Below are 24,179 nucleotides of genomic sequence, written 5' to 3' on the forward strand. Positions count from 1 at the left end.
TTCCTGACGAAGTTAATTCTGATGTACTTTTACCCTCTGTTGAAGTAGATGGTGAAGATGGTGAGGTACCTGTTGTGTACACAGTAGTTTGCAATGTTGATGCACTTTCACTTGTAGATGATTCTAATGTGGACATGCTCGTTGGGGTCATAGCTGTTGTAAATGCTGATTGAGCTGTTGCGGAAGGTTCTGTCTCTGTGGTAGTAGTAAACAGAGTGGTTTGTGCCGGCAGGCTTGTAGTTTGCTCTACAGTGGATAAAAATATATCTGTTGTTAATGAAATCAATTCTGATGTACTTTGTCCTTCTGTCATCGTAGATTGGGAATTTGGAGAGGTCTCTATCGAGGAAGATGTAGTTTCTGGTGTTGAACTTCTTCCACTTGTAGATGATTCAAATTTAGTGGTCATAGCAGATTTATCTGTTGTAAATGTTGATTGAGCTGTCGTTTTAGGTTCTGTTTCTGTGGTAGAACTAAACTGAGTGGTTTGAGCCTGCTCGCTTGTTGTTTGCTCTACAGTAGTTGAAAATATTGCTGTTGCTGATGAAGATAATTCTGAAGTACTTTGTCCTTCTGTTGAAGTAGATGGAGAGGTACCTGTTGTGTACACAGTAGTTTGCAATGTTGATTCGGTTTGACTTGTAGGTGATTCTAATGTGGAAGTGGACATTGAGGATGTAACTCTTGTGAATGTTGATTGAGCTGTAGTTGTAGGTTCTGTTTCTGTGATAGAACTAAACAGAGTGGTTTGAGTGTGTTGGCTTGTTGTTTGCTCTACAGTAGATGAAGGCATTGCTGTTGCTGATGAAGTTAATTCTGAAGTACTTTGTCCTTCTCTTGAAGTAGTTGGAGAGGTGCCTGTTGTATACACAGAAGTTTGAAATGTTGTTCCACTTTCAATTGTAGGTGATTCTGATGTGGAGGTGGACATTGGGGATGTAGCTGTTGTAAATGCTGAAGCTTCTTCTGTTCCTGATGAAGTTAATTTTGATGTACTTTCACCCTCTGTTGAAGTAGATGGTGAAGATGGAGAGGAACCTGTTGTGTACACAGTAGTTTGCAATGTTGATCCACTTTCACTTGTAGGTAATGTGGATGTGGGCATTAGGGATGTAGCTGTTGCAAAAGTTGAAGCTACTTCTGTTCCTGATGAAGTTAATTCTGATGTACTTTGTCCTTCTGTTGAAGAAGATGGCGAAGATGGAGAGGTACCTGTTGTGTACACAGTAGTTTGCACAGTTGATGCACTTTCACTTGTAGATGATTCTAATGTGGACATGCTAGTTGGGGACATAGCTGTTGTAAATGCTGATTGAGCTGTTGTTGAAGGTTCTGTTTCTTTGGTAGTCGTAAACAGAGTGGTTTGTGCCCGCTGACTTGTGGTTTGCTCTACAGTGGATAAAGATATTTCTGTTGTTGATGAAATCAATTTTGATGTACTTTGCCCTTCTGTCGTCATAGATGGTGAAGTTGGAGAGGTCCCTATAGAGGAAGATGTAGTTTCCAGTGTTGAACTTCTTTCACTTGTAGATGATTCAAATTTAGTGGTCATAGCAGATATATCTGTTGTAAATGTTGATTGAGCTGTCGTTGTAGGTTCTGTTTCTGTGGTAGAACTAAACGGAGTGGTTTGAGCCTGCTCGCTTGTTGTTTGCTCTACAGTAGTTGAAAATATTGATGTTGCTGATGAAGTTAATTCTGAAGTACTTTGTCTTTCTGTTGAAGTAGATGGAGAGGTACCTGTTGTATACACAGAAGTTTGCAATGTTGATCCACTTTCAATTGTAGGTGATTCAGATGTGGAGGTGGACATTGGGGATGTAGCTGCTGTATATGTTGAAGCTACTTCTGTTCCTGATGAAGTTAATTCTGATGTACTTTTACCCTCTGTTGAAGTAGATGGTGAAGATGGAGAGGTACCTGTTGTGTAAACAGTAGTTTGCAATGTTGATCCACTTTCACTTGTAGGTAATGTGGATGTGGGCATTAGGGATGTAGCTGTTGTAAAAGTTGAAGCTACTTCTGTTTCTGATGAAGTTAATTCTGATGTACTTTGTCCTTCTGTTGAAGAAGATGGCGAAGATGGAGAGGTACCTGTTGTGTACACAGTAGTTTGCACAGTTGATGCACTTTCACTTGTAGATGATTGTAATGTGGACATGCTCGTTGGGGACATAGCTGTTGTAAATGTTGATTGAGCTGTCGTTGTAGGTTCTGTTTCTGTGGTAGAACTAAACGGAGTGGTTTGAGCCTGCTCGCTTGTTGTTTGCTCTACAGTAGTTGAAAATATTTCTGTTGCTGATGAAGTTAATTCTGAAGTACTTTGTCCTTCTGTTGAAGTAGATCGAGAGGTACCTGTTGTGTACACAGAAGTTTGCAATGTTGATTCACTTTCAGTTGTAGGTGATTCTGACATGGAGGTGGACAATGGGGATGTAGCTGTTGTAAATGTTGAAGCTACTTCTGTTCCTGATGAAGTTAATTCTGAAGTACTTTTACCCTCTGTTGAAGTAGATGGTGAAGATGGAGAGCTACCTGTTGTGTACACAGTAGTTTGCAATGTTGATGCACTTTCACTTGTAGATGATTCTAATGTGGACATGCTCGTTGGGGACATAGCTGTTGTAAATGCTGATTGAACTGTTGTTGAAGGTTCTGTTTCTTTGGTAGTAGTAAACAGAGTGGTTTGTGCCGGCTGGCTTGTGGTTTGCTCTACAGTGGATAAAGATATTTCTGTTGTTGATGAAATCAATTTTGATGTACTTTGCCCTTCTGTCGTCATAGATGGTGAAGTTGGAGAGGTCCCTATAGAGGAAGATGTAGTTTCAAGTGTTGAACTTCTTTCACTTGTAGATGATTCAAATTTAGTGGTCATAGCAGATATATCTGTTGTAAATGTTGATTGAGCTGTCGTTGTAGGTTCTGTTTCTGTGGTAGAACTAAACGGAGTGGTTTGAGCCTGCTCGCTTGTTGTTTGCTCTACAGTAGTTGAAAATATTTCTGTTGCTGGAGAAGTTAATTCTGAAGTACTTTGTCCTTCTGTTGAAGTAGATGGAGATGTACCTGTTGTATACACAGAAGTTTGAAATGTTGATCCACTTTCAATTGTAGGTGATTCTGATGTGGAGTTGGACATTGGGGATGTAGCTGTTATAAATGTTGAAGCTACTTCTGTTCCTGATGAAGTTAATTTTGATGTACTTTCACCCTCTGTTGAAGTAGATGGCGAAGATGGAGAGGAACCTGTTGTGTACACAGTAGTTTGCACAGTTGATGCACTTTCACTTGTAGATGATTCTAATGTGGACATGCTCGTTGGGGACATACCTGTGGTAAATGCTGATTGAACTGTTGTTGAAGGTTCTGTTTCTTTGGTAGTAGTAAACAGAGTGGTTTGTGCCGGCTGGCTTGTGGTTTGCTCTACAGTGGATAAAGATATTTCTGTTGTTGATGAAATCAATTTTGATGTACTTTGCCCTTCTGTCGTCATAGATGGTGAAGTTGGAGAGGTCCCTATAGAGGAAGATGTAGTTTCAAGTGTTGAACTTCTTTCACTTGTAGATGATTCAAATTTAGTGGTCATAGCAGATATATCTGTTGTAAATGTTGATTGAGCTGTCGTTGTAGGTTCTGTTTCTGTGGTAGAACTAAACGGAGTGGTTTGAGCCTGCTTGCTTGTTGTTTGCTCTACAGTAGTTGAAAATATTGCTGTTGCTGATGAAGTTAATTCTGAAGTACTTTGTCCTTCTGTTGAAGTAGATGGAGAGGTACCTGTTGTGTACACAGTAGTTTGCACAGTTGATACACTTTCACTTGTAGATGATTCTAATGTGGACATGCTCGTTGGGGACATAACTGTTGTAAATGTTGATTGAGCTGTCGTTGTAGGTTCTGTTTCTGTGGTAGAACTAAACGGAGTGGTTTGAGCCTGCTCGCTTGTTGTTTGCTCTACAGTAGTTGAAAATATTTCTGTTGCTGGAGAAGTTAATTCTGAAGTACTTTGTCCTTCTCTTGAAGTAGATGGAGATGTACCTGTTGTGTACACAGAAGTTTGCAATGTTGATCCACTTTCAATTGTAGGTGATTCTGATGTGGAGGTGGACATTGGGGATGTAGCTGTTGTATATGTTGAAGCTACTTCTATTCCTGATGAAGTTAATTCTGATGTACTTTTACCCTCTGTTGAAGTAGATGGTGAAGATGGAGAGGTACCTGTTGTGTACACAGTAGTTTGCAATGTTGATCCACTTTCAATTGTAGGTAATGTGGATGTGGGCATTTGGGATGTAGCTGTTGTAAAAGTTGAAGCTACTTCTGTTCCTGATGAAGCTAATTCTGATGTACTTTGTCCTTCTGTTGAAGAAGATGGCGAAGATGGAGAGGTACCTGTTGTGTACACAGTAGTTTGCACAGTTGATGCACTTTCACTTGTAGATGATTGTAATGTGGACATGCTCGTTGGGGACATAGCTGTTGTAAATGCTGATTGAGCTGTTGTTGAAGGTTCTGTTTCTTTGGTAGTAGTAAACAGAGTGGTTTGTGCCGGCTGGCTTGTGGTTTGCTCTACAGTGGATAAAGATATTTCTGTTGTTGATGAAATCAATTTTGATGTACTTTGTCCTTCTGTCGTCATAGATGGTGAAGTTGGAGAGGTCCTAATAGAGGAAGATGTAGTTTCCACTGTCGAACTTCTTTCACTTGTAGATGATTCAAATTTAGTGGTCATAGCAGATATATCTGTTTTAAATGTTGATTGAGCTGTCGTTGTAGGTTCTGTTTCTGTGGTAGAACTAAACAGAGTGGTTTGAGCCTGCTCGCTTGTTGTTTGCTCTACAGTAGTTGAAAATATTTCTGTTGCTGATGAAGTTAATTCTGAAGTACTTTGTCCTTCTGTTGAAGTAGATCGAGAGGTACCTGTTGTGTACACAGAAGTTTGCAATGTTGATTCACTTTCAGTTGTAGGTGATTCTGACATGGAGGTGGACAATGGGGATGTAGCTGTTGTAAATGTTGAAGCTACTTCTGTTCCTGATGAAGTTAATTCTGATGTACTTTTACCCTCTGTTGAAGTAGATGGTGAAGATGGAGAGCTACCTGTTGTGTACACAGTAGTTTGCAATGTTGATGCACTTTCACTTGTAGATGATTCTAATGTGGACATGCTCGTTGGGGACATAGCTGTTGTAAATGCTGATTGAGCTGTTGTTGAAGGTTCTGTTTCTTTGGTAGTAGTAAACAGAGTGGTTTGTGCCGGCTGGCTTGTGGTTTGCTCTACAGTGGATAAATATATTTCTGTTGTTGATGAAATCAATTTTGATGTACTTTGCCCTTCTGTCGTCATAGATGGTGAAGTTGGAGAGGTCCCTATAGAGGAAGATGTAGTTTCCAGTGTTGAACTTCTTTCACTTGTAGATGATTCAAATTTAGTGGTCATAGCAGATATATCTGTTGTAAATGTTGATTGAGCTGTCGTTGTAGGTTCTGTTTCTGTGGTAGAACTAAACGGAGTGGTTTGAGCCTGCTCGCTTGTTGTTTGCTCTACAGTAGTTGAAAATATTGCTGTTGCTGATGAAGTTAATTCTGAAGTACTTTGTCCTTCTGTTGAAGTAGATGGAGAGGTACCTGTTGTGTACACAGTAGTTTGCACAGTTGATACACTTTCACTTGTAGATGATTCTAATGTGGACATGCTCGTTGGGGACATAACTGTTGTAAATGTTGATTGAGCTGTCGTTGTAGGTTCTGTTTCTGTGGTAGAACTAAACGGAGTGGTTTGAGCCTGCTCGCTTGTTGTTTGCTCTACAGTAGTTGAAAATATTTCTGTTGCTGGAGAAGTTAATTCTGAAGTACTTTGTCCTTCTCTTGAAGTAGATGGAGATGTACCTGTTGTATACACAGAAGTTTGAAATGTTGATCCACTTTCAATTGTAGGTGATTCTGATGTGGAGTTGGACATTGGGGATGTAGCTGTTATAAATGTTGAAGCTACTTCTGTTCCTGATGAAGTTAATTTTGATGTACTTTCACCCTCTGTTGAAGTAGATGGCGAAGATGGAGAGGAACCTGTTGTGTACACAGTAGTTTGCACAGTTGATGCACTTTCACTTGTAGATGATTCTAATGTGGACATGCTCGTTGGGGACATAACTGTTGTAAATGTTGATTGAGCTGTCGTTGTAGGTTCTGTTTCTGTGGTAGAACTAAACGGAGTGGTTTGAGCCTGCTCGCTTGTTGTTTGCTCTACAGTAGTTGAAAATATTTCTGTTGCTGGAGAAGTTAATTCTGAAGTACTTTGTCCTTCTCTTGAAGTAGATGGAGAGGTACCTGTTGTGTACACAGAAGTTTGCAATGTTGATCCACTTTCAATTGTAGGTGATTCTGATGTGGAGGTGGACATTGGGGATGTAGCTGTTGTATATGTTGAAGCTACTTCTATTCCTGATGAAGTTAATTCTGATGTACTTTTACCCTCTGTTGACGTAGATGGTGAAGATGGAGAGGTACCTGTTGTGTACACAGTAGTTTGCAATGTTGATCCACTTTCAATTGTAGGTAATGTGGATGTGGGCATTTGGGATGTAGCTGTTGTAAAAGTTGAAGCTACTTCTGTTCCTGATGAAGCTAATTCTGATGTACTTTGTCCTTCTGTTGAAGAAGATGGCGAAGATGGAGAGATACCTGTTGTGTACGCAGTAGTTTGCACAGTTGATGCACTTTCACTTGTAGATGATTCTAATGTGGACATGCTCGTTGGGGACATAGCTGTTGTAAATGCTGATTGAGCTGTTGTTGAAGGTTCTGTTTCTTTGGTAGTAGTAAACAGAGTGGTTTGTGCCGGCTGGCTTGTGGTTTGCTCTACAGTGGATAAAGATAATTCTGTTGTTGATGAAATCAATTTTGATGTACTTTGTCCTTCTGTCGTCATAGATGGTGAAGTTGGAGAGGTCCTAATAGAGGAAGATGTAGTTTCCAGTGTCGAACTTCTTTCACTTGTAGATGATTCAAATTTAGTGGTCATAGCAGATATATCTGTTTTAAATGTTGATTGAGCTGTCGTTGTAGGTTCTGTTTCTGTGGTAGAACTAAACAGAGTGGTTTGAGCCTGCTCGCTTGTTGATTGCTCTACAGTAGTTGAAAATATTTCTGTTGCTGATGAAGTTATATCTGAAGTACTTTGTCCTTCTGTTGAAGTAGATCGAGAGGTACCTGTTGTGTACACAGAAGTTTGCAATGTTGATTCACTTTCAGTTGTAGGTGATTCTGACATGGAGGTGGACAATGGGGATGTAGCTGTTGTAAATGTTGAAGCTACTTCTGTTCCTGATGAAGTTAATTCTGATGTACCTTTACCCTCTGTTGAAGTAGATGGTGAAGATGGAGAGCTACCTGTTGTGTACACAGTAGTTTGCAATGTTGATGCACTTTCACTTGTAGATGATTCTAATGTGGACATGCTCGTTGGGGACATAGCTGTTGTAAATGCCGATTGAGCTGTTGTTGAAGGTTCTGTTTCTTTGGTAGTCGTAAACAGAGTGGTTTGTGCCGGCTGGCTTGTGGTTTGCTCTACAGTGGATAAAGATATTTCTGTTGTTGATGAAATCAATTTTGATGTACTTTGCCCTTCTGTCGTCATAGATGGTGAAGTTGGAGAGGTCCCTATAGAGGAAGATGTAGTTTCCAGTGTTGAACTTCTTTCACTTGTAGATGATTCAAATTTAGTGGTCATAGCAGATATATCTGTTGTAAATGTTGATTGAGCTGTCGTTGTAGGTTCTGCTTCTGTGGTAGAACTAAACGGAGTGGTTTGAGTCTGCTCGCTTGTTGTTTGCTCTAGAGTAGTTGAAAATATTGCTGTTGCTGATGAAGTTAATTCTGAAGTACTTTGTCCTTCTGTTGAAGTAGATGGAGAGGTACCTGTTGTGTACACAGTAGTTTGCACAGTTGATACACTTTCACTTGTAGATGATTCTAATGTGGACATGCTCGTTGGGGACATAACTGTTGTAAATGTTGATTGAGCTGTCGTTGTAGGTTCTGTTTCTGTGGTAGAACTAAACGGAGTGGTTTGAGCCTGCTCGCTTGTTGTTTGCTCTACAGTAGTTGAAAATATTTCTGTTGCTGGAGAAGTTAATTCTGAAGTACTTTGTCCTTCTCTTGAAGTAGATGGAGAGGTACCTGTTGTGTACACAGAAGTTTGCAATGTTGATCCACTTTCAATTGTAGGTGATTCTGATGTGGAGGTGGACATTGGGGATGTAGCTGTTGTATATGTTGAAGCTACTTCTATTCCTGATGAAGTTAATTCTGATGTACTTTTACCCTCTGTTGAAGTAGATGGTGAAGATGGAGAGGTACCTGTTGTGTACACAGTAGTTTGCAATGTTGATCCACTTTCAATTGTAGGTAATGTGGATGTGGGCATTTGGGATGTAGCTGTTGTAAAAGTTGAAGCTACTTCTGTTCCTGATGAAGCTAATTCTGATGTACTTTGTCCTTCTGTTGAAGAAGATGGCGAAGATGGAGAGATACCTGTTGTGTACGCAGTAGTTTGCACAGTTGATGCACTTTCACTTGTAGATGATTCTAATGTGGACATGCTCGTTGGGGACATAGCTGTTGTAAATGCTGATTGAGCTGTTGTTGAAGGTTCTGTTTCTTTGGTAGTAGTAAACAGAGTGGTTTGTGCCGGCTGGCTTGTGGTTTGCTCTACAGTGGATAAAGAAAATTCTGTTGTTGATGAAATCAATTTTGATGTACTTTGTCCTTCTGTCGTCATAGATGGTGAAGTTGGAGAGGTCCTAATAGAGGAAGATGTAGTTTCCAGTGTCAAACTTCTTTCACTTGTAGATGATTCAAATTTAGTGGTCATAGCAGATATATCTGTTTTAAATGTTGATTGAGCTGTCGTTGTAGGTTCTGTTTCTGTGGTAGAACTAAACAGAGTGGTTTGAGCCTGCTCGCTTGTTGATTGCTCTACAGTAGTTGAAAATATTTCTGTTGCTGATGAAGTTAATTCTGAAGTACTTTGTCCTTCTGTTGAAGTAGATCGAGAGGTACCTGTTGTGTACACAGAAGTTTGCAATGTTGATTCACTTTCAGTTGTAGGTGATTCTGACATGGAGGTGGACAATGGGGATGTAGCTGTTGTAAATGTTGAAGCTACTTCTGTTCCTGATGAAGTTAATTCTGATGTACCTTTACCCTCTGTTGAAGTAGATGGTGAAGATGGAGAGCTACCTGTTGTGTACACAGTAGTTTGCAATGTTGATGCACTTTCACTTGTAGATGATTCTAATGTGGACATGCTCGTTGGGGACATAGCTGTTGTAAATGCCGATTGAGCTGTTGTTGAAGGTTCTGTTTCTTTGGTAGTCGTAAACAGAGTGGTTTGTGCCGGCTGGCTTGTGGTTTGCTCTACAGTGGATAAAGATATTTCTGTTGTTGATGAAATCAATTTTGATGTACTTTGCCCTTCTGTCGTCATAGATGGTGAAGTTGGAGAGGTCCCTATAGAGGAAGATGTAGTTTCCAGTGTTGAACTTCTTTCACTTGTAGATGATTCAAATTTAGTGGTCATAGCAGATATATCTGTTGTAAATGTTGATTGAGCAGTCGTTGTAGGTTCTGCTTCTGTGGTAGAACTAAACGGAGTGGTTTGAGTCTGCTCGCTTGTTGTTTGCTCTAGAGTAGTTGAAAATATTGCTTTTGCTGATGAAGTTAATTCTGAAGTACTTTGTCCTTCTGTTGAAGTAGATGCAGAGGTACCTGTTGTGTACACAGTAGTTTGCACAGTTGATACACTTTCACTTGTAGATGATTCTAATGTGGACATGCTCGTTGGGGACATAACTGTTGTAAATGTTGATTGAGCTGTCGTTGTAGGTTCTGTTTCTGTGGTAGAACTAAACGGAGTGGTTTGAGCCTGCTCGCTTGTTGTTTGCTCTACAGTAGTTGAAAATATTTCTGTTGCTGGAGAAGTTAATTCTGAAGTACTTTGTCCTTCTCTTGAAGTAGATGGAGAGGTACCTGTTGTGTACACAGAAGTTTGCAATGTTGATCCACTTTCAATTGTAGGTGATTCTGATGTGGAGGTGGACATTGGGGATGTAGCTGTTGTATATGTTGAAGCTACTTCTATTCCTGATGAAGTTAATTCTGATGTACTTTTACCCTCTGTTGAAGTAGATGGTGAAGATGGAGAGGTACCTGTTGTGTACACAGTAGTTTGCAATGTTGATCCACTTTCAATTGTAGGTAATGTGGATGTGGGCATTTGGGATGTAGCTGTTGTAAAAGTTGAAGCTACTTCTGTTCCTGATGAAGCTAATTCTGATGTACTTTGTCCTTCTGTTGAAGAAGATGGCGAAGATGGAGAGATACCTGTTGTGTACGCAGTAGTTTGCACAGTTGATGCACTTTCACTTGTAGATGATTCTAATGTGGACATGCTCGTTGGGGACATAGCTGTTGTAAATGCTGATTGAGCTGTTGTTGAAGGTTCTGTTTCTTTGGTAGTAGTAAACAGAGTGGTTTGTGCCGGCTGGCTTGTGGTTTGCTCTACAGTGGATAAAGATAATTCTGTTGTTGATGAAATCAATTTTGATGTACTTTGTCCTTCTGTCGTCATAGATGGTGAAGTTGGAGAGGTCCTAATAGAGGAAGATGTAGTTTCCAGTGTCGAACTTCTTTCACTTGTAGATGATTCAAATTTAGTGGTCATAGCAGATATATCTGTTTTAAATGTTGATTGAGCTGTCGTTGTAGGTTCTGTTTCTGTGGTAGAACTAAACAGAGTGGTTTGAGCCTGCTCGCTTGTTGATTGCTCTACAGTAGTTGAAAATATTTCTGTTGCTGATGAAGTTAATTCTGAAGTACTTTGTCCTTCTCTTGAAGTAGATGGAGAGGTACCTGTTGTGTACACAGAAGTTTGCAATGTTGATCCACTTTCAATTGTAGGTGATTCTGATGTGGAGGTGGACATTGGGGATGTAGCTGTTGTATATGTTGAAGCTACTTCTATTCCTGATGAAGTTAATTCTGATGTACTTTTACCCTCTGTTGAAGTAGATGGTGAAGATGGAGAGGTACCTGTTGTGTACACAGTAGTTTGCAATGTTGATCCACTTTCAATTGTAGGTAATGTGGATGTGGGCATTTGGGATGTAGCTGTTGTAAAAGTTGAAGCTACTTCTGTTCCTGATGAAGCTAATTCTGATGTACTTTGTCCTTCTGTTGAAGAAGATGGCGAAGATGGAGAGATACCTGTTGTGTACGCAGTAGTTTGCACAGTTGATGCACTTTCACTTGTAGATGATTCTAATGTGGACATGCTCGTTGGGGACATAGCTGTTGTAAATGCTGATTGAGCTGTTGTTGAAGGTTCTGTTTCTTTGGTAGTAGTAAACAGAGTGGTTTGTGCCGGCTGGCTTGTGGTTTGCTCTACAGTGGATAAAGATAATTCTGTTGTTGATGAAATCAATTTTGATGTACTTTGTCCTTCTGTCGTCATAGATGGTGAAGTTGGAGAGGTCCTAATAGAGGAAGATGTAGTTTCCAGTGTCGAACTTCTTTCACTTGTAGATGATTCAAATTTAGTGGTCATAGCAGATATATCTGTTTTAAATGTTGATTGAGCTGTCGTTGTAGGTTCTGTTTCTGTGGTAGAACTAAACAGAGTGGTTTGAGCCTGCTCGCTTGTTGATTGCTCTACAGTAGTTGAAAATATTTCTGTTGCTGATGAAGTTAATTCTGAAGTACTTTGTCCTTCTGTTGAAGTAGATCGAGAGGTACCTGTTGTGTACACAGAAGTTTGCAATGTTGATTCACTTTCAGTTGTAGGTGATTCTGACATGGAGGTGGACAATGGGGATGTAGCTGTTGTAAATGTTGAAGCTACTTCTGTTCCTGATGAAGTTAATTCTGAAGTACCTTTACCCTCTGTTGAAGTAGATGGTGAAGATGGAGAGCTACCTGTTGTGTACACAGTAGTTTGCAATGTTGATGCACTTTCACTTGTAGATGATTCTAATGTGGACATGCTCGTTGGGGACATAGCTGTTGTAAATGCCGATTGAGCTGTTGTTGAAGGTTCTGTTTCTTTGGTAGTCGTAAACAGAGTGGTTTGTGCCGGCTGGCTTGTGGTTTGCTCTACAGTGGATAAAGATATTTCTGTTGTTGATGAAATCAATTTTGATGTACTTTGCCCTTCTGTCGTCATAGATGGTGAAGTTGGAGAGGTCCCTATAGAGGAAGATGTAGTTTCCAGTGTTGAACTTCTTTCACTTGTAGATGATTCAAATTTAGTGGTCATAGCAGATATATCTGTTGTAAATGTTGATTGAGCTGTCGTTGTAGGTTCTGCTTCTGTGGTAGAACTAAACGGAGTGGTTTGAGTCTGCTCGCTTGTTGTTTGCTCTAGAGTAGTTGAAAATATTGCTGTTGCTGATGAAGTTAATTCTGAAGTACTTTGTCCTTCTGTTGAAGTAGATGCAGAGGTACCTGTTGTGTACACAGTAGTTTGCACAGTTGATACACTTTCACTTGTAGATGATTCTAATGTGGACATGCTCGTTGGGGACATAACTGTTGTAAATGTTGATTGAGCTGTCGTTGTAGGTTCTGTTTCTGTGGTAGAACTAAACGGAGTGGTTTGAGCCTGCTCGCTTGTTGTTTGCTCTACAGTAGTTGAAAATATTTCTGTTGCTGGAGAAGTTAATTCTGAAGTACTTTGTCCTTCTCTTGAAGTAGATGGAGAGGTACCTGTTGTGTACACAGAAGTTTGCAATGTTGATCCACTTTCAATTGTAGGTGATTCTGATGTGGAGGTGGACATTGGGGATGTAGCTGTTGTATATGTTGAAGCTACTTCTATTCCTGATGAAGTTAATTCTGATGTACTTTTACCCTCTGTTGAAGTAGATGGTGAAGATGGAGAGGTACCTGTTGTGTACACAGTAGTTTGCAATGTTGATCCACTTTCAATTGTAGGTAATGTGGATGTGGGCATTTGGGATGTAGCTGTTGTAAAAGTTGAAGCTACTTCTGTTCCTGATGAAGCTAATTCTGATGTACTTTGTCCTTCTGTTGAAGAAGATGGCGAAGATGGAGAGATACCTGTTGTGTACGCAGTAGTTTGCACAGTTGATGCACTTTCACTTGTAGATGATTCTAATGTGGACATGCTCGTTGGGGACATAGCTGTTGTAAATGCTGATTGAGCTGTTGTTGAAGGTTCTGTTTCTTTGGTAGTAGTAAACAGAGTGGTTTGTGCCGGCTGGCTTGTGGTTTGCTCTACAGTGGATAAAGATAATTCTGTTGTTGATGAAATCAATTTTGATGTACTTTGTCCTTCTGTCGTCATAGATGGTGAAGTTGGAGAGGTCCTAATAGAGGAAGATGTAGTTTCCAGTGTCGAACTTCTTTCACTTGTAGATGATTCAAATTTAGTGGTCATAGCAGATATATCTGTTTTAAATGTTGATTGAGCTGTCGTTGTAGGTTCTGTTTCTGTGGTAGAACTAAACAGAGTGGTTTGAGCCTGCTCGCTTGTTGATTGCTCTACAGTAGTTGAAAATATTTCTGTTGCTGATGAAGTTAATTCTGAAGTACTTTGTCCTTCTGTTGAAGTAGATCGAGAGGTACCTGTTGTGTACACAGAAGTTTGCAATGTTGATTCACTTTCAGTTGTAGGTGATTCTGACATGGAGGTGGACAATGGGGATGTAGCTGTTGTAAATGTTGAAGCTACTTCTGTTCCTGATGAAGTTAATTCTGAAGTACCTTTACCCTCTGTTGAAGTAGATGGTGAAGATGGAGAGCTACCTGTTGTGTACACAGTAGTTTGCAATGTTGATGCACTTTCACTTGTAGATGATTCTAATGTGGACATGCTCGTTGGGGACATAGCTGTTGTAAATGCCGATTGAGCTGTTGTTGAAGGTTCTGTTTCTTTGGTAGTCGTAAACAGAGTGGTTTGTGCCGGCTGGCTTGTGGTTTGCTCTACAGTGGATAAAGATATTTCTGTTGTTGATGAAATCAATTTTGATGTACTTTGCCCTTCTGTCGTCATAGATGGTGAAGTTGGAGAGGTCCCTATAGAGGAAGATGTAGTTTCCAGTGTTGAACTTCTTTCACTTGTAGATGATTCAAATTTAGTGGTCATAGCAGATATATCTGTTGTAAATGTTGATTGAGCTGTCGTTGTAGGTTCTGCTTCTGTGGTAGAACTAAACGGAGTGGTTTGAGTCTGCTCGCTTGTTGTTTGCTCTAGAGTAGTTGAAAATATTGCTGTTGCTGATGAAGTTAATTCTGAAGTACTTTGTCCTTCTGTTGAAGTAGATGCAGAGGTACCTGTTGTGTACACAGTAGTTTGCACAGTTGATACACTTTCACTTGTAGATGATTCTAATGTGGACATGCTCGTTGGGGACATAACTGTTGTAAATGTTGATTGAGCTGTCGTTGTAGGTTCTGTTTCTGTGGTAGAACTAAACGGAGTGGTTTGAGCCTGCTCGCTTGTTGTTTGCTCTACAGTAGTTGAAAATATTTCTGTTGCTGGAGAAGTTAATTCTGAAGTACTTTGTCCTTCTCTTGAAGTAGATGGAGAGGTACCTGTTGTGTACACAGAAGTTTGCAATGTTGATCCACTTTCAATTGTAGGTGATTCTGATGTGGAGGTGGACATTGGGGATGTAGCTGTTGTATATGTTGAAGCTACTTCTATTCCTGATGAAGTTAATTCTGATGTACTTTTACCCTCTGTTGAAGTAGATGGTGAAGATGGAGAGGTACCTGTTGTGTACACAGTAGTTTGCAATGTTGATCCACTTTCAATTGTAGGTAATGTGGATGTGGGCATTTGGGATGTAGCTGTTGTAAAAGTTGAAGCTACTTCTGTTCCTGATGAAGCTAATTCTGATGTACTTTGTCCTTCTGTTGAAGAAGATGGCGAAGATGGAGAGATACCTGTTGTGTACGCAGTAGTTTGCACAGTTGATGCACTTTCACTTGTAGATGATTCTAATGTGGACATGCTCGTTGGGGACATAGCTGTTGTAAATGCTGATTGAGCTGTTGTTGAAGGTTCTGTTTCTTTGGTAGTAGTAAACAGAGTGGTTTGTGCCGGCTGGCTTGTGGTTTGCTCTACAGTGGATAAAGATAATTCTGTTGTTGATGAAATCAATTTTGATGTACTTTGTCCTTCTGTCGTCATAGATGGTGAAGTTGGAGAGGTCCTAATAGAGGAAGATGTAGTTTCCAGTGTCGAACTTCTTTCACTTGTAGATGATTCAAATTTAGTGGTCATAGCAGATATATCTGTTTTAAATGTTGATTGAGCTGTCGTTGTAGGTTCTGTTTCTGTGGTAGAACTAAACAGAGTGGTTTGAGCCTGCTCGCTTGTTGATTGCTCTACAGTAGTTGAAAATATTTCTGTTGCTGATGAAGTTAATTCTGAAGTACTTTGTCCTTCTGTTGAAGTAGATCGAGAGGTACCTGTTGTGTACACAGAAGTTTGCAATGTTGATTCACTTTCAGTTGTAGGTGATTCTGACATGGAGGTGGACAATGGGGATGTAGCTGTTGTAAATGTTGAAGCTACTTCTGTTCCTGATGAAGTTAATTCTGATGTACCTTTACCCTCTGTTGAAGTAGATGGTGAAGATGGAGAGCTACCTGTTGTGTACACAGTAGTTTGCAATGTTGATGCACTTTCACTTGTAGATGATTCTAATGTGGACATGCTCGTTGGGGACATAGCTGTTGTAAATGCCGATTGAGCTGTTGTTGAAGGTTCTGTTTCTTTGGTAGTCGTAAACAGAGTGGTTTGTGCCGGCTGGCTTGTGGTTTGCTCTACAGTGGATAAAGATATTTCTGTTGTTGATGAAATCAATTTTGATGTACTTTGCCCTTCTGTCGTCATAGATGGTGAAGTTGGAGAGGTCCCTATAGAGGAAGATGTAGTTTCCAGTGTTGAACTTCTTTCACTTGTAGATGATTCAAATTTAGTGGTCATAGCAGATATATCTGTTGTAAATGTTGATTGAGCTGTCGTTGTAGGTTCTGCTTCTGTGGTAGAACTAAACGGAGTGGTTTGAGTCTGCTCGCTTGTTGTTTGCTCTAGAGTAGTTGAAAATATTGCTGTTGCTGATGAAGTTAATTCTGAAGTACTTTGTCCTTCTGTTGAAGTAGATGGAGAGGTACCTGTTGTGTACACAGTAGTTTGCACAGTTGATACACTTTCACTTGTAGATGATTCTAATGTGGACATGCTCGTTGGGGACATAACTGTTGTAAATGTTGATTGAGCTGTCGTTGTAGGTTCTGTTTCTGTGGTAGAACTAAACGGAGTGGTTTGAGCCTGCTCGCTTGTTGTTTGCTCTACAGTAGTTGAAAATATTTCTGTTGCTGGAGAAGTTAATTCTGAAGTACTTTGTCCTTCTCTTGAAGTAGATGGAGAGGTACCTGTTGTGTACACAGAAGTTTGCAATGTTGATCCACTTTCAATTGTAGGTGATTCTGATGTGGAGGTGGACATTGGGGATGTAGCTGTTGTATATGTTGAAGCTACTTCTATTCCTGATGAAGTTAATTCTGATGTACTTTTACCCTCTGTTGAAGTAGATGGTGAAGATGGAGAGGTACCTGTTGTGTACACAGTAGTTTGCAATGTTGATCCACTTTCAATTGTAGGTAATGTGGATGTGGGCATTTGGGATGTAGCTGTTGTAAAAGTTGAAGCTACTTCTGTTCCTGATGAAGCTAATTCTGATGTACTTTGTCCTTCTGTTGAAGAAGATGGCGAAGATGGAGAGATACCTGTTGTGTACGCAGTAGTTTGCACAGTTGATGCACTTTCACTTGTAGATGATTCTAATGTGGACATGCTCGTTGGGGACATAGCTGTTGTAAATGCTGATTGAGCTGTTGTTGAAGGTTCTGTTTCTTTGGTAGTAGTAAACAGAGTGGTTTGTGCCGGCTGGCTTGTGGTTTGCTCTACAGTGGATAAAGATAATTCTGTTGTTGATGAAATCAATTTTGATGTACTTTGTCCTTCTGTCGTCATAGATGGTGAAGTTGGAGAGGTCCTAATAGAGGAAGATGTAGTTTCCAGTGTCGAACTTCTTTCACTTGTAGATGATTCAAATTTAGTGGTCATAGCAGATATATCTGTTTTAAATGTTGATTGAGCTGTCGTTGTAGGTTCTGTTTCTGTGGTAGAACTAAACAGAGTGGTTTGAGCCTGCTCGCTTGTTGATTGCTCTACAGTAGTTGAAAATATTTCTGTTGCTGATGAAGTTAATTCTGAAGTACTTTGTCCTTCTGTTGAAGTAGATCGAGAGGTACCTGTTGTGTACACAGAAGTTTGCAATGTTGATTCACTTTCAGTTGTAGGTGATTCTGACATGGAGGTGGACAATGGGGATGTAGCTGTTGTAAATGTTGAAGCTACTTCTGTTCCTGATGAAGTTAATTCTGATGTACCTTTACCCTCTGTTGAAGTAGATGGTGAAGATGGAGAGCTACCTGTTGTGTACACAGTAGTTTGCAATGTTGATGCACTTTCACTTGTAGATGATTCTAATGTGGACATGCTCGTTGGGGACATAGCTGTTGTAAATGCCGATTGAGCTGTTGTTGAAGGTTCTGTTTCTTTGGTAGTCGTAAACAGAGTGGTTTGTGCCGGCTGGCTTGTGGTTTGCTCTACAGTGGATAAAGATATTTCTGTTGTTGATGAAATCAATTTTGATGTACTTTGCCCTTCTGTCGTCATAGATGGTGAAGTTGGAGAGGTCCCTATAGAGGAAGATGTAGTTTCCAGTGTTGAACTTCTTTCACTTGTAGATGATTCAAATTTAGTGGTCATAGCAGATATATCTGTTGTAAATGTTGATTGAGCTGTCGTTGTAGGTTCTGCTTCTGTGGTAGAACTAAACGGAGTGGTTTGAGTCTGCTCGCTTGTTGTTTGCTCTAGAGTAGTTGAAAATATTGCTGTTGCTGATGAAGTTAATTCTGAAGTACTTTGTCCTTCTGATGAAGTAGATGGAGAGGTACCTGTTGTGTACACAGTAGTTTGCACAGTTGATACACTTTCACTTGTAGATGATTCTAATGTGGACATGCTCGTTGGGGACATAACTGTTGTAAATGTTGATTGAGCTGTCGTTGTAGGTTCTGTTTCTGTGGTAGAACTAAACGGAGTGGTTTGAGCCTGCTCGCTTGTTGTTTGCTCTACAGTAGTTGAAAATATTTCTGTTGCTGGAGAAGTTAATTCTGAAGTACTTTGTCCTTCTCTTGAAGTAGATGGAGAGGTACCTGTTGTGTACACAGAAGTTTGCAATGTTGATCCACTTTCAATTGTAGGTGATTCTGATGTGGAGGTGGACATTGGGGATGTAGCTGTTGTATATGTTGAAGCTACTTCTATTCCTGATGAAGTTAATTCTGATGTACTTTTACCCTCTGTTGAAGTAGATGGTGAAGATGGAGAGGTACCTGTTGTGTACACAGTAGTTTGCAATGTTGATCCACTTTCAATTGTAGGTAATGTGGATGTGGGCATTTGGGATGTAGCTGTTGTAAAAGTTGAAGCTACTTCTGTTCCTGATGAAGCTAATTCTGATGTACTTTGTCCTTCTGTTGAAGAAGATGGCGAAGATGGAGAGGTACCTGTTGTGTACACAGTAGTTTGCACAGTTGATGCACTTTCACTTGTAGATGATTGTAATGTGGACATGCTCGTTGGGGACATAGCTGTTGTAAATGCTGATTGAGCTGTTGTTGAAGGTTCTGTTTCTTTGGTAGTAGTAAACAGAGTGGTTTGTGCCGGCTGGCTTGTGGTTTGCTCTACAGTGGATAAAGATAATTCTGTTGTTGATGAAATCAATTTTGATGTACTTTGTCCTTCTGTCGTCATAGATGGTGAAGTTGGAGAGGTCCTAATAGAGGAAGATGTAGTTTCCAGTGTCGAACTTCTTTCACTTGTAGATGATTCAAATTTTGTGGTCATAGCAGATATATCTGTTTTAAATGTTGATTGAGCTGTCGTTGTAGGTTCTGTTTCTGTGGTAGAACTAAACAGAGTGGTTTGAGCCTGCTCGCTTGTTGTTTGCTCTACAGTAGTTGAAAATATTTCTGTTGCTGATGAAGTTAATTCTGAAGTACTTTGTCCTTCTGTTGAAGTAGATGCAGAGGTACCTGTTGTGTACACAGTAGTTTGCACAGTTGATACACTTTCACTTGTAGATGATTCTAATGTGGACATGCTCGTTGGGGACATAACTGTTGTAAATGTTGATTGAGCTGTCGTTGTAGGTTCTGTTTCTGTGGTAGAACTAAACGGAGTGGTTTGAGCCTGCTCGCTTGTTGTTTGCTCTACAGTAGTTGAAAATATTTCTGTTGCTGGAGAAGTTAATTCTGAAGTACTTTGTCCTTCTCTTGAAGTAGATGGAGAGGTACCTGTTGTGTACACAGAAGTTTGCAATGTTGATCCACTTTCAATTGTAGGTGATTCTGATGTGGAGGTGGACATTGGGGATGTAGCTGTTGTATATGTTGAAGCTACTTCTATTCCTGATGAAGTTAATTCTGATGTACTTTTACCCTCTGTTGAAGTAGATGGTGAAGATGGAGAGGTACCTGTTGTGTACACAGTAGTTTGCAATGTTGATCCACTTTCAATTGTAGGTAATGTGGATGTGGGCATTTGGGATGTAGCTGTTGTAAAAGTTGAAGCTACTTCTGTTCCTGATGAAGCTAATTCTGATGTACTTTGTCCTTCTGTTGAAGAAGATGGCGAAGATGGAGAGATACCTGTTGTGTACGCAGTAGTTTGCACAGTTGATGCACTTTCACTTGTAGATGATTCTAATGTGGACATGCTCGTTGGGGACATAGCTGTTGTAAATGCTGATTGAGCTGTTGTTGAAGGTTCTGTTTCTTTGGTAGTAGTAAACAGAGTGGTTTGTGCCGGCTGGCTTGTGGTTTGCTCTACAGTGGATAAAGATAATTCTGTTGTTGATGAAATCAATTTTGATGTACTTTGTCCTTCTGTCGTCATAGATGGTGAAGTTGGAGAGGTCCTAATAGAGGAAGATGTAGTTTCCAGTGTCGAACTTCTTTCACTTGTAGATGATTCAAATTTAGTGGTCATAGCAGATATATCTGTTTTAAATGTTGATTGAGCTGTCGTTGTAGGTTCTGTTTCTGTGGTAGAACTAAACAGAGTGGTTTGAGCCTGCTCGCTTGTTGATTGCTCTACAGTAGTTGAAAATATTTCTGTTGCTGATGAAGTTAATTCTGAAGTACTTTGTCCTTCTGTTGAAGTAGATCGAGAGGTACCTGTTGTGTACACAGAAGTTTGCAATGTTGATTCACTTTCAGTTGTAGGTGATTCTGACATGGAGGTGGACAATGGGGATGTAGCTGTTGTAAATGTTGAAGCTACTTCTGTTCCTGATGAAGTTAATTCTGATGTACCTTTACCCTCTGTTGAAGTAGATGGTGAAGATGGAGAGCTACCTGTTGTGTACACAGTAGTTTGCAATGTTGATGCACTTTCACTTGTAGATGATTCTAATGTGGACATGCTCGTTGGGGACATAGCTGTTGTAAATGCCGATTGAGCTGTTGTTGAAGGTTCTGTTTCTTTGGTAGTCGTAAACAGAGTGGTTTGTGCCGGCTGGCTTGTGGTTTGCTCTACAGTGGATAAAGATATTTCTGTTGTTGATGAAATCAATTTTGATGTACTTTGCCCTTCTGTCGTCATAGATGGTGAAGTTGGAGAGGTCCCTATAGAGGAAGATGTAGTTTCCAGTGTTGAACTTCTTTCACTTGTAGATGATTCAAATTTAGTGGTCATAGCAGATATATCTGTTGTAAATGTTGATTGAGCTGTCGTTGTAGGTTCTGCTTCTGTGGTAGAACTAAACGGAGTGGTTTGAGTCTGCTCGCTTGTTGTTTGCTCTAGAGTAGTTGAAAATATTGCTGTTGCTGATGAAGTTAATTCTGAAGTACTTTGTCCTTCTGTTGAAGTAGATGCAGAGGTACCTGTTGTGTACACAGTAGTTTGCACAGTTGATACACTTTCACTTGTAGATGATTCTTATGTGGACATGCTCGTTGGGGACATAACTGTTGTAAATGTTGATTGAGCTGTCGTTGTAGGTTCTGTTTCTGTGGTAGAACTAAACGGAGTGGTTTGAGCCTGCTCGCTTGTTGTTTGCTCTACAGTAGTTGAAAATATTTCTGTTGCTGGAGAAGTTAATTCTGAAGTACTTTGTCCTTCTCTTGAAGTAGATGGAGAGGTACCTGTTGTGTACACAGAAGTTTGCAATGTTGATCCACTTTCAATTGTAGGTGATTCTGATGTGGAGGTGGACATTGGGGATGTAGCTGTTGTATATGTTGAAGCTACTTCTATTCCTGATGAAGTTAATTCTGATGTACTTTTACCCTCTGTTGAAGTAGATGGTGAAGATGGAGAGGTACCTGTTGTGTACACAGTAGTTTGCAATGTTGATCCACTTTCAATTGTAGGTAATGTGGATGTGGGCATTTGGGATGTAGCTGTTGTAAAAGTTGAAGCTACTTCTGTTCCTGATGAAGCTAATTCTGATGTACTTTGTCCTTCTGTTGAAGAAGATGGCGAAGATGGAGAGATACCTGTTGTGTACGCAGTAGTTTGCACAGTTGATGCACTTTCACTTGTAGATGATTCTAATGTGGACATGCTCGTTGGGGACATAGCTGTTGTAAATGCTGATTGAGCTGTTGTTGAAGGTTCTGTTTCTTTGGTAGTAGTAAACAGAGTGGTTTGTGCCGGCTGGCTTGTGGTTTGCTCTACAGTGGATAAAGATAATTCTGTTGTTGATGAAATCAATTTTGATGTACTTTGTCCTTCTGTCGTCATAGATGGTGAAGTTGGAGAGGTCCTAATAGAGGAAGATGTAGTTTCCAGTGTCGAACTTCTTTCACTTGTAGATGATTCAAATTTAGTGGTCATAGCAGATATATCTGTTTTAAATGTTGATTGAGCTGTCGTTGTAGGTTCTGTTTCTGTGGTAGAACTAAACAGAGTGGTTTGAGCCTGCTCGCTTGTTGATTGCTCTACAGTAGTTGAAAATATTTCTGTTGCTGATGAAGTTAATTCTGAAGTACTTTGTCCTTCTCTTGAAGTAGATGGAGAGGTACCTGTTGTGTACACAGAAGTTTGCAATGTTGATCCACTTTCAATTGTAGGTGATTCTGATGTGGAGGTGGACATTGGGGATGTAGCTGTTGTATATGTTGAAGCTACTTCTATTCCTGATGAAGTTAATTCTGATGTACTTTTACCCTCTGTTGAAGTAGATGGTGAAGATGGAGAGGTACCTGTTGTGTACACAGTAGTTTGCAATGTTGATCCACTTTCAATTGTAGGTAATGTGGATGTGGGCATTTGGGATGTAGCTGTTGTAAAAGTTGAAGCTACTTCTGTTCCTGATGAAGCTAATTCTGATGTACTTTGTCCTTCTGTTGAAGAAGATGGCGAAGATGGAGAGATACCTGTTGTGTACGCAGTAGTTTGCACAGTTGATGCACTTTCACTTGTAGATGATTCTAATGTGGACATGCTCGTTGGGGACATAGCTGTTGTAAATGCTGATTGAGCTGTTGTTGAAGGTTCTGTTTCTTTGGTAGTAGTAAACAGAGTGGTTTGTGCCGGCTGGCTTGTGGTTTGCTCTACAGTGGATAAAGATAATTCTGTTGTTGATGAAATCAATTTTGATGTACTTTGTCCTTCTGTCGTCATAGATGGTGAAGTTGGAGAGGTCCTAATAGAGGAAGATGTAGTTTCCAGTGTCGAACTTCTTTCACTTGTAGATGATTCAAATTTAGTGGTCATAGCAGATATATCTGTTTTAAATGTTGATTGAGCTGTCGTTGTAGGTTCTGTTTCTGTGGTAGAACTAAACAGAGTGGTTTGAGCCTGCTCGCTTGTTGATTGCTCTACAGTAGTTGAAAATATTTCTGTTGCTGATGAAGTTAATTCTGAAGTACTTTGTCCTTCTGTTGAAGTAGATCGAGAGGTACCTGTTGTGTACACAGAAGTTTGCAATGTTGATTCACTTTCAGTTGTAGGTGATTCTGACATGGAGGTGGACAATGGGGATGTAGCTGTTGTAAATGTTGAAGCTACTTCTGTTCCTGATGAAGTTAATTCTGAAGTACCTTTACCCTCTGTTGAAGTAGATGGTGAAGATGGAGAGCTACCTGTTGTGTACACAGTAGTTTGCAATGTTGATGCACTTTCACTTGTAGATGATTCTAATGTGGACATGCTCGTTGGGGACATAGCTGTTGTAAATGCCGATTGAGCTGTTGTTGAAGGTTCTGTTTCTTTGGTAGTCGTAAACAGAGTGGTTTGTGCCGGCTGGCTTGTGGTTTGCTCTACAGTGGATAAAGATATTTCTGTTGTTGATGAAATCAATTTTGATGTACTTTGCCCTTCTGTCGTCATAGATGGTGAAGTTGGAGAGGTCCCTATAGAGGAAGATGTAGTTTCCAGTGTTGAACTTCTTTCACTTGTAGATGATTCAAATTTAGTGGTCATAGCAGATATATCTGTTGTAAATGTTGATTGAGCTGTCGTTGTAGGTTCTGCTTCTGTGGTAGAACTAAACGGAGTGGTTTGAGTCTGCTCGCTTGTTGTTTGCTCTAGAGTAGTTGAAAATATTGCTGTTGCTGATGAAGTTAATTCTGAAGTACTTTGTCCTTCTGTTGAAGTAGATGCAGAGGTACCTGTTGTGTACACAGTAGTTTGCACAGTTGATACACTTTCACTTGTAGATGATTCTAATGTGGACATGCTCGTTGGGGACATAACTGTTGTAAATGTTGATTGAGCTGTCGTTGTAGGTTCTGTTTCTGTGGTAGAACTAAACGGAGTGGTTTGAGCCTGCTCGCTTGTTGTTTGCTCTACAGTAGTTGAAAATATTTCTGTTGCTGGAGAAGTTAATTCTGAAGTACTTTGTCCTTCTCTTGAAGTAGATGGAGAGGTACCTGTTGTGTACACAGAAGTTTGCAATGTTGATCCACTTTCAATTGTAGGTGATTCTGATGTGGAGGTGGACATTGGGGATGTAGCTGTTGTATATGTTGAAGCTACTTCTATTCCTGATGAAGTTAATTCTGATGTACTT

Source organism: Carassius auratus, chromosome 11, assembly GCF_003368295.1.
Source record: "Carassius auratus strain Wakin chromosome 11, ASM336829v1, whole genome shotgun sequence".
NCBI lineage: Eukaryota > Metazoa > Chordata > Actinopteri > Cypriniformes > Cyprinidae > Carassius > Carassius auratus.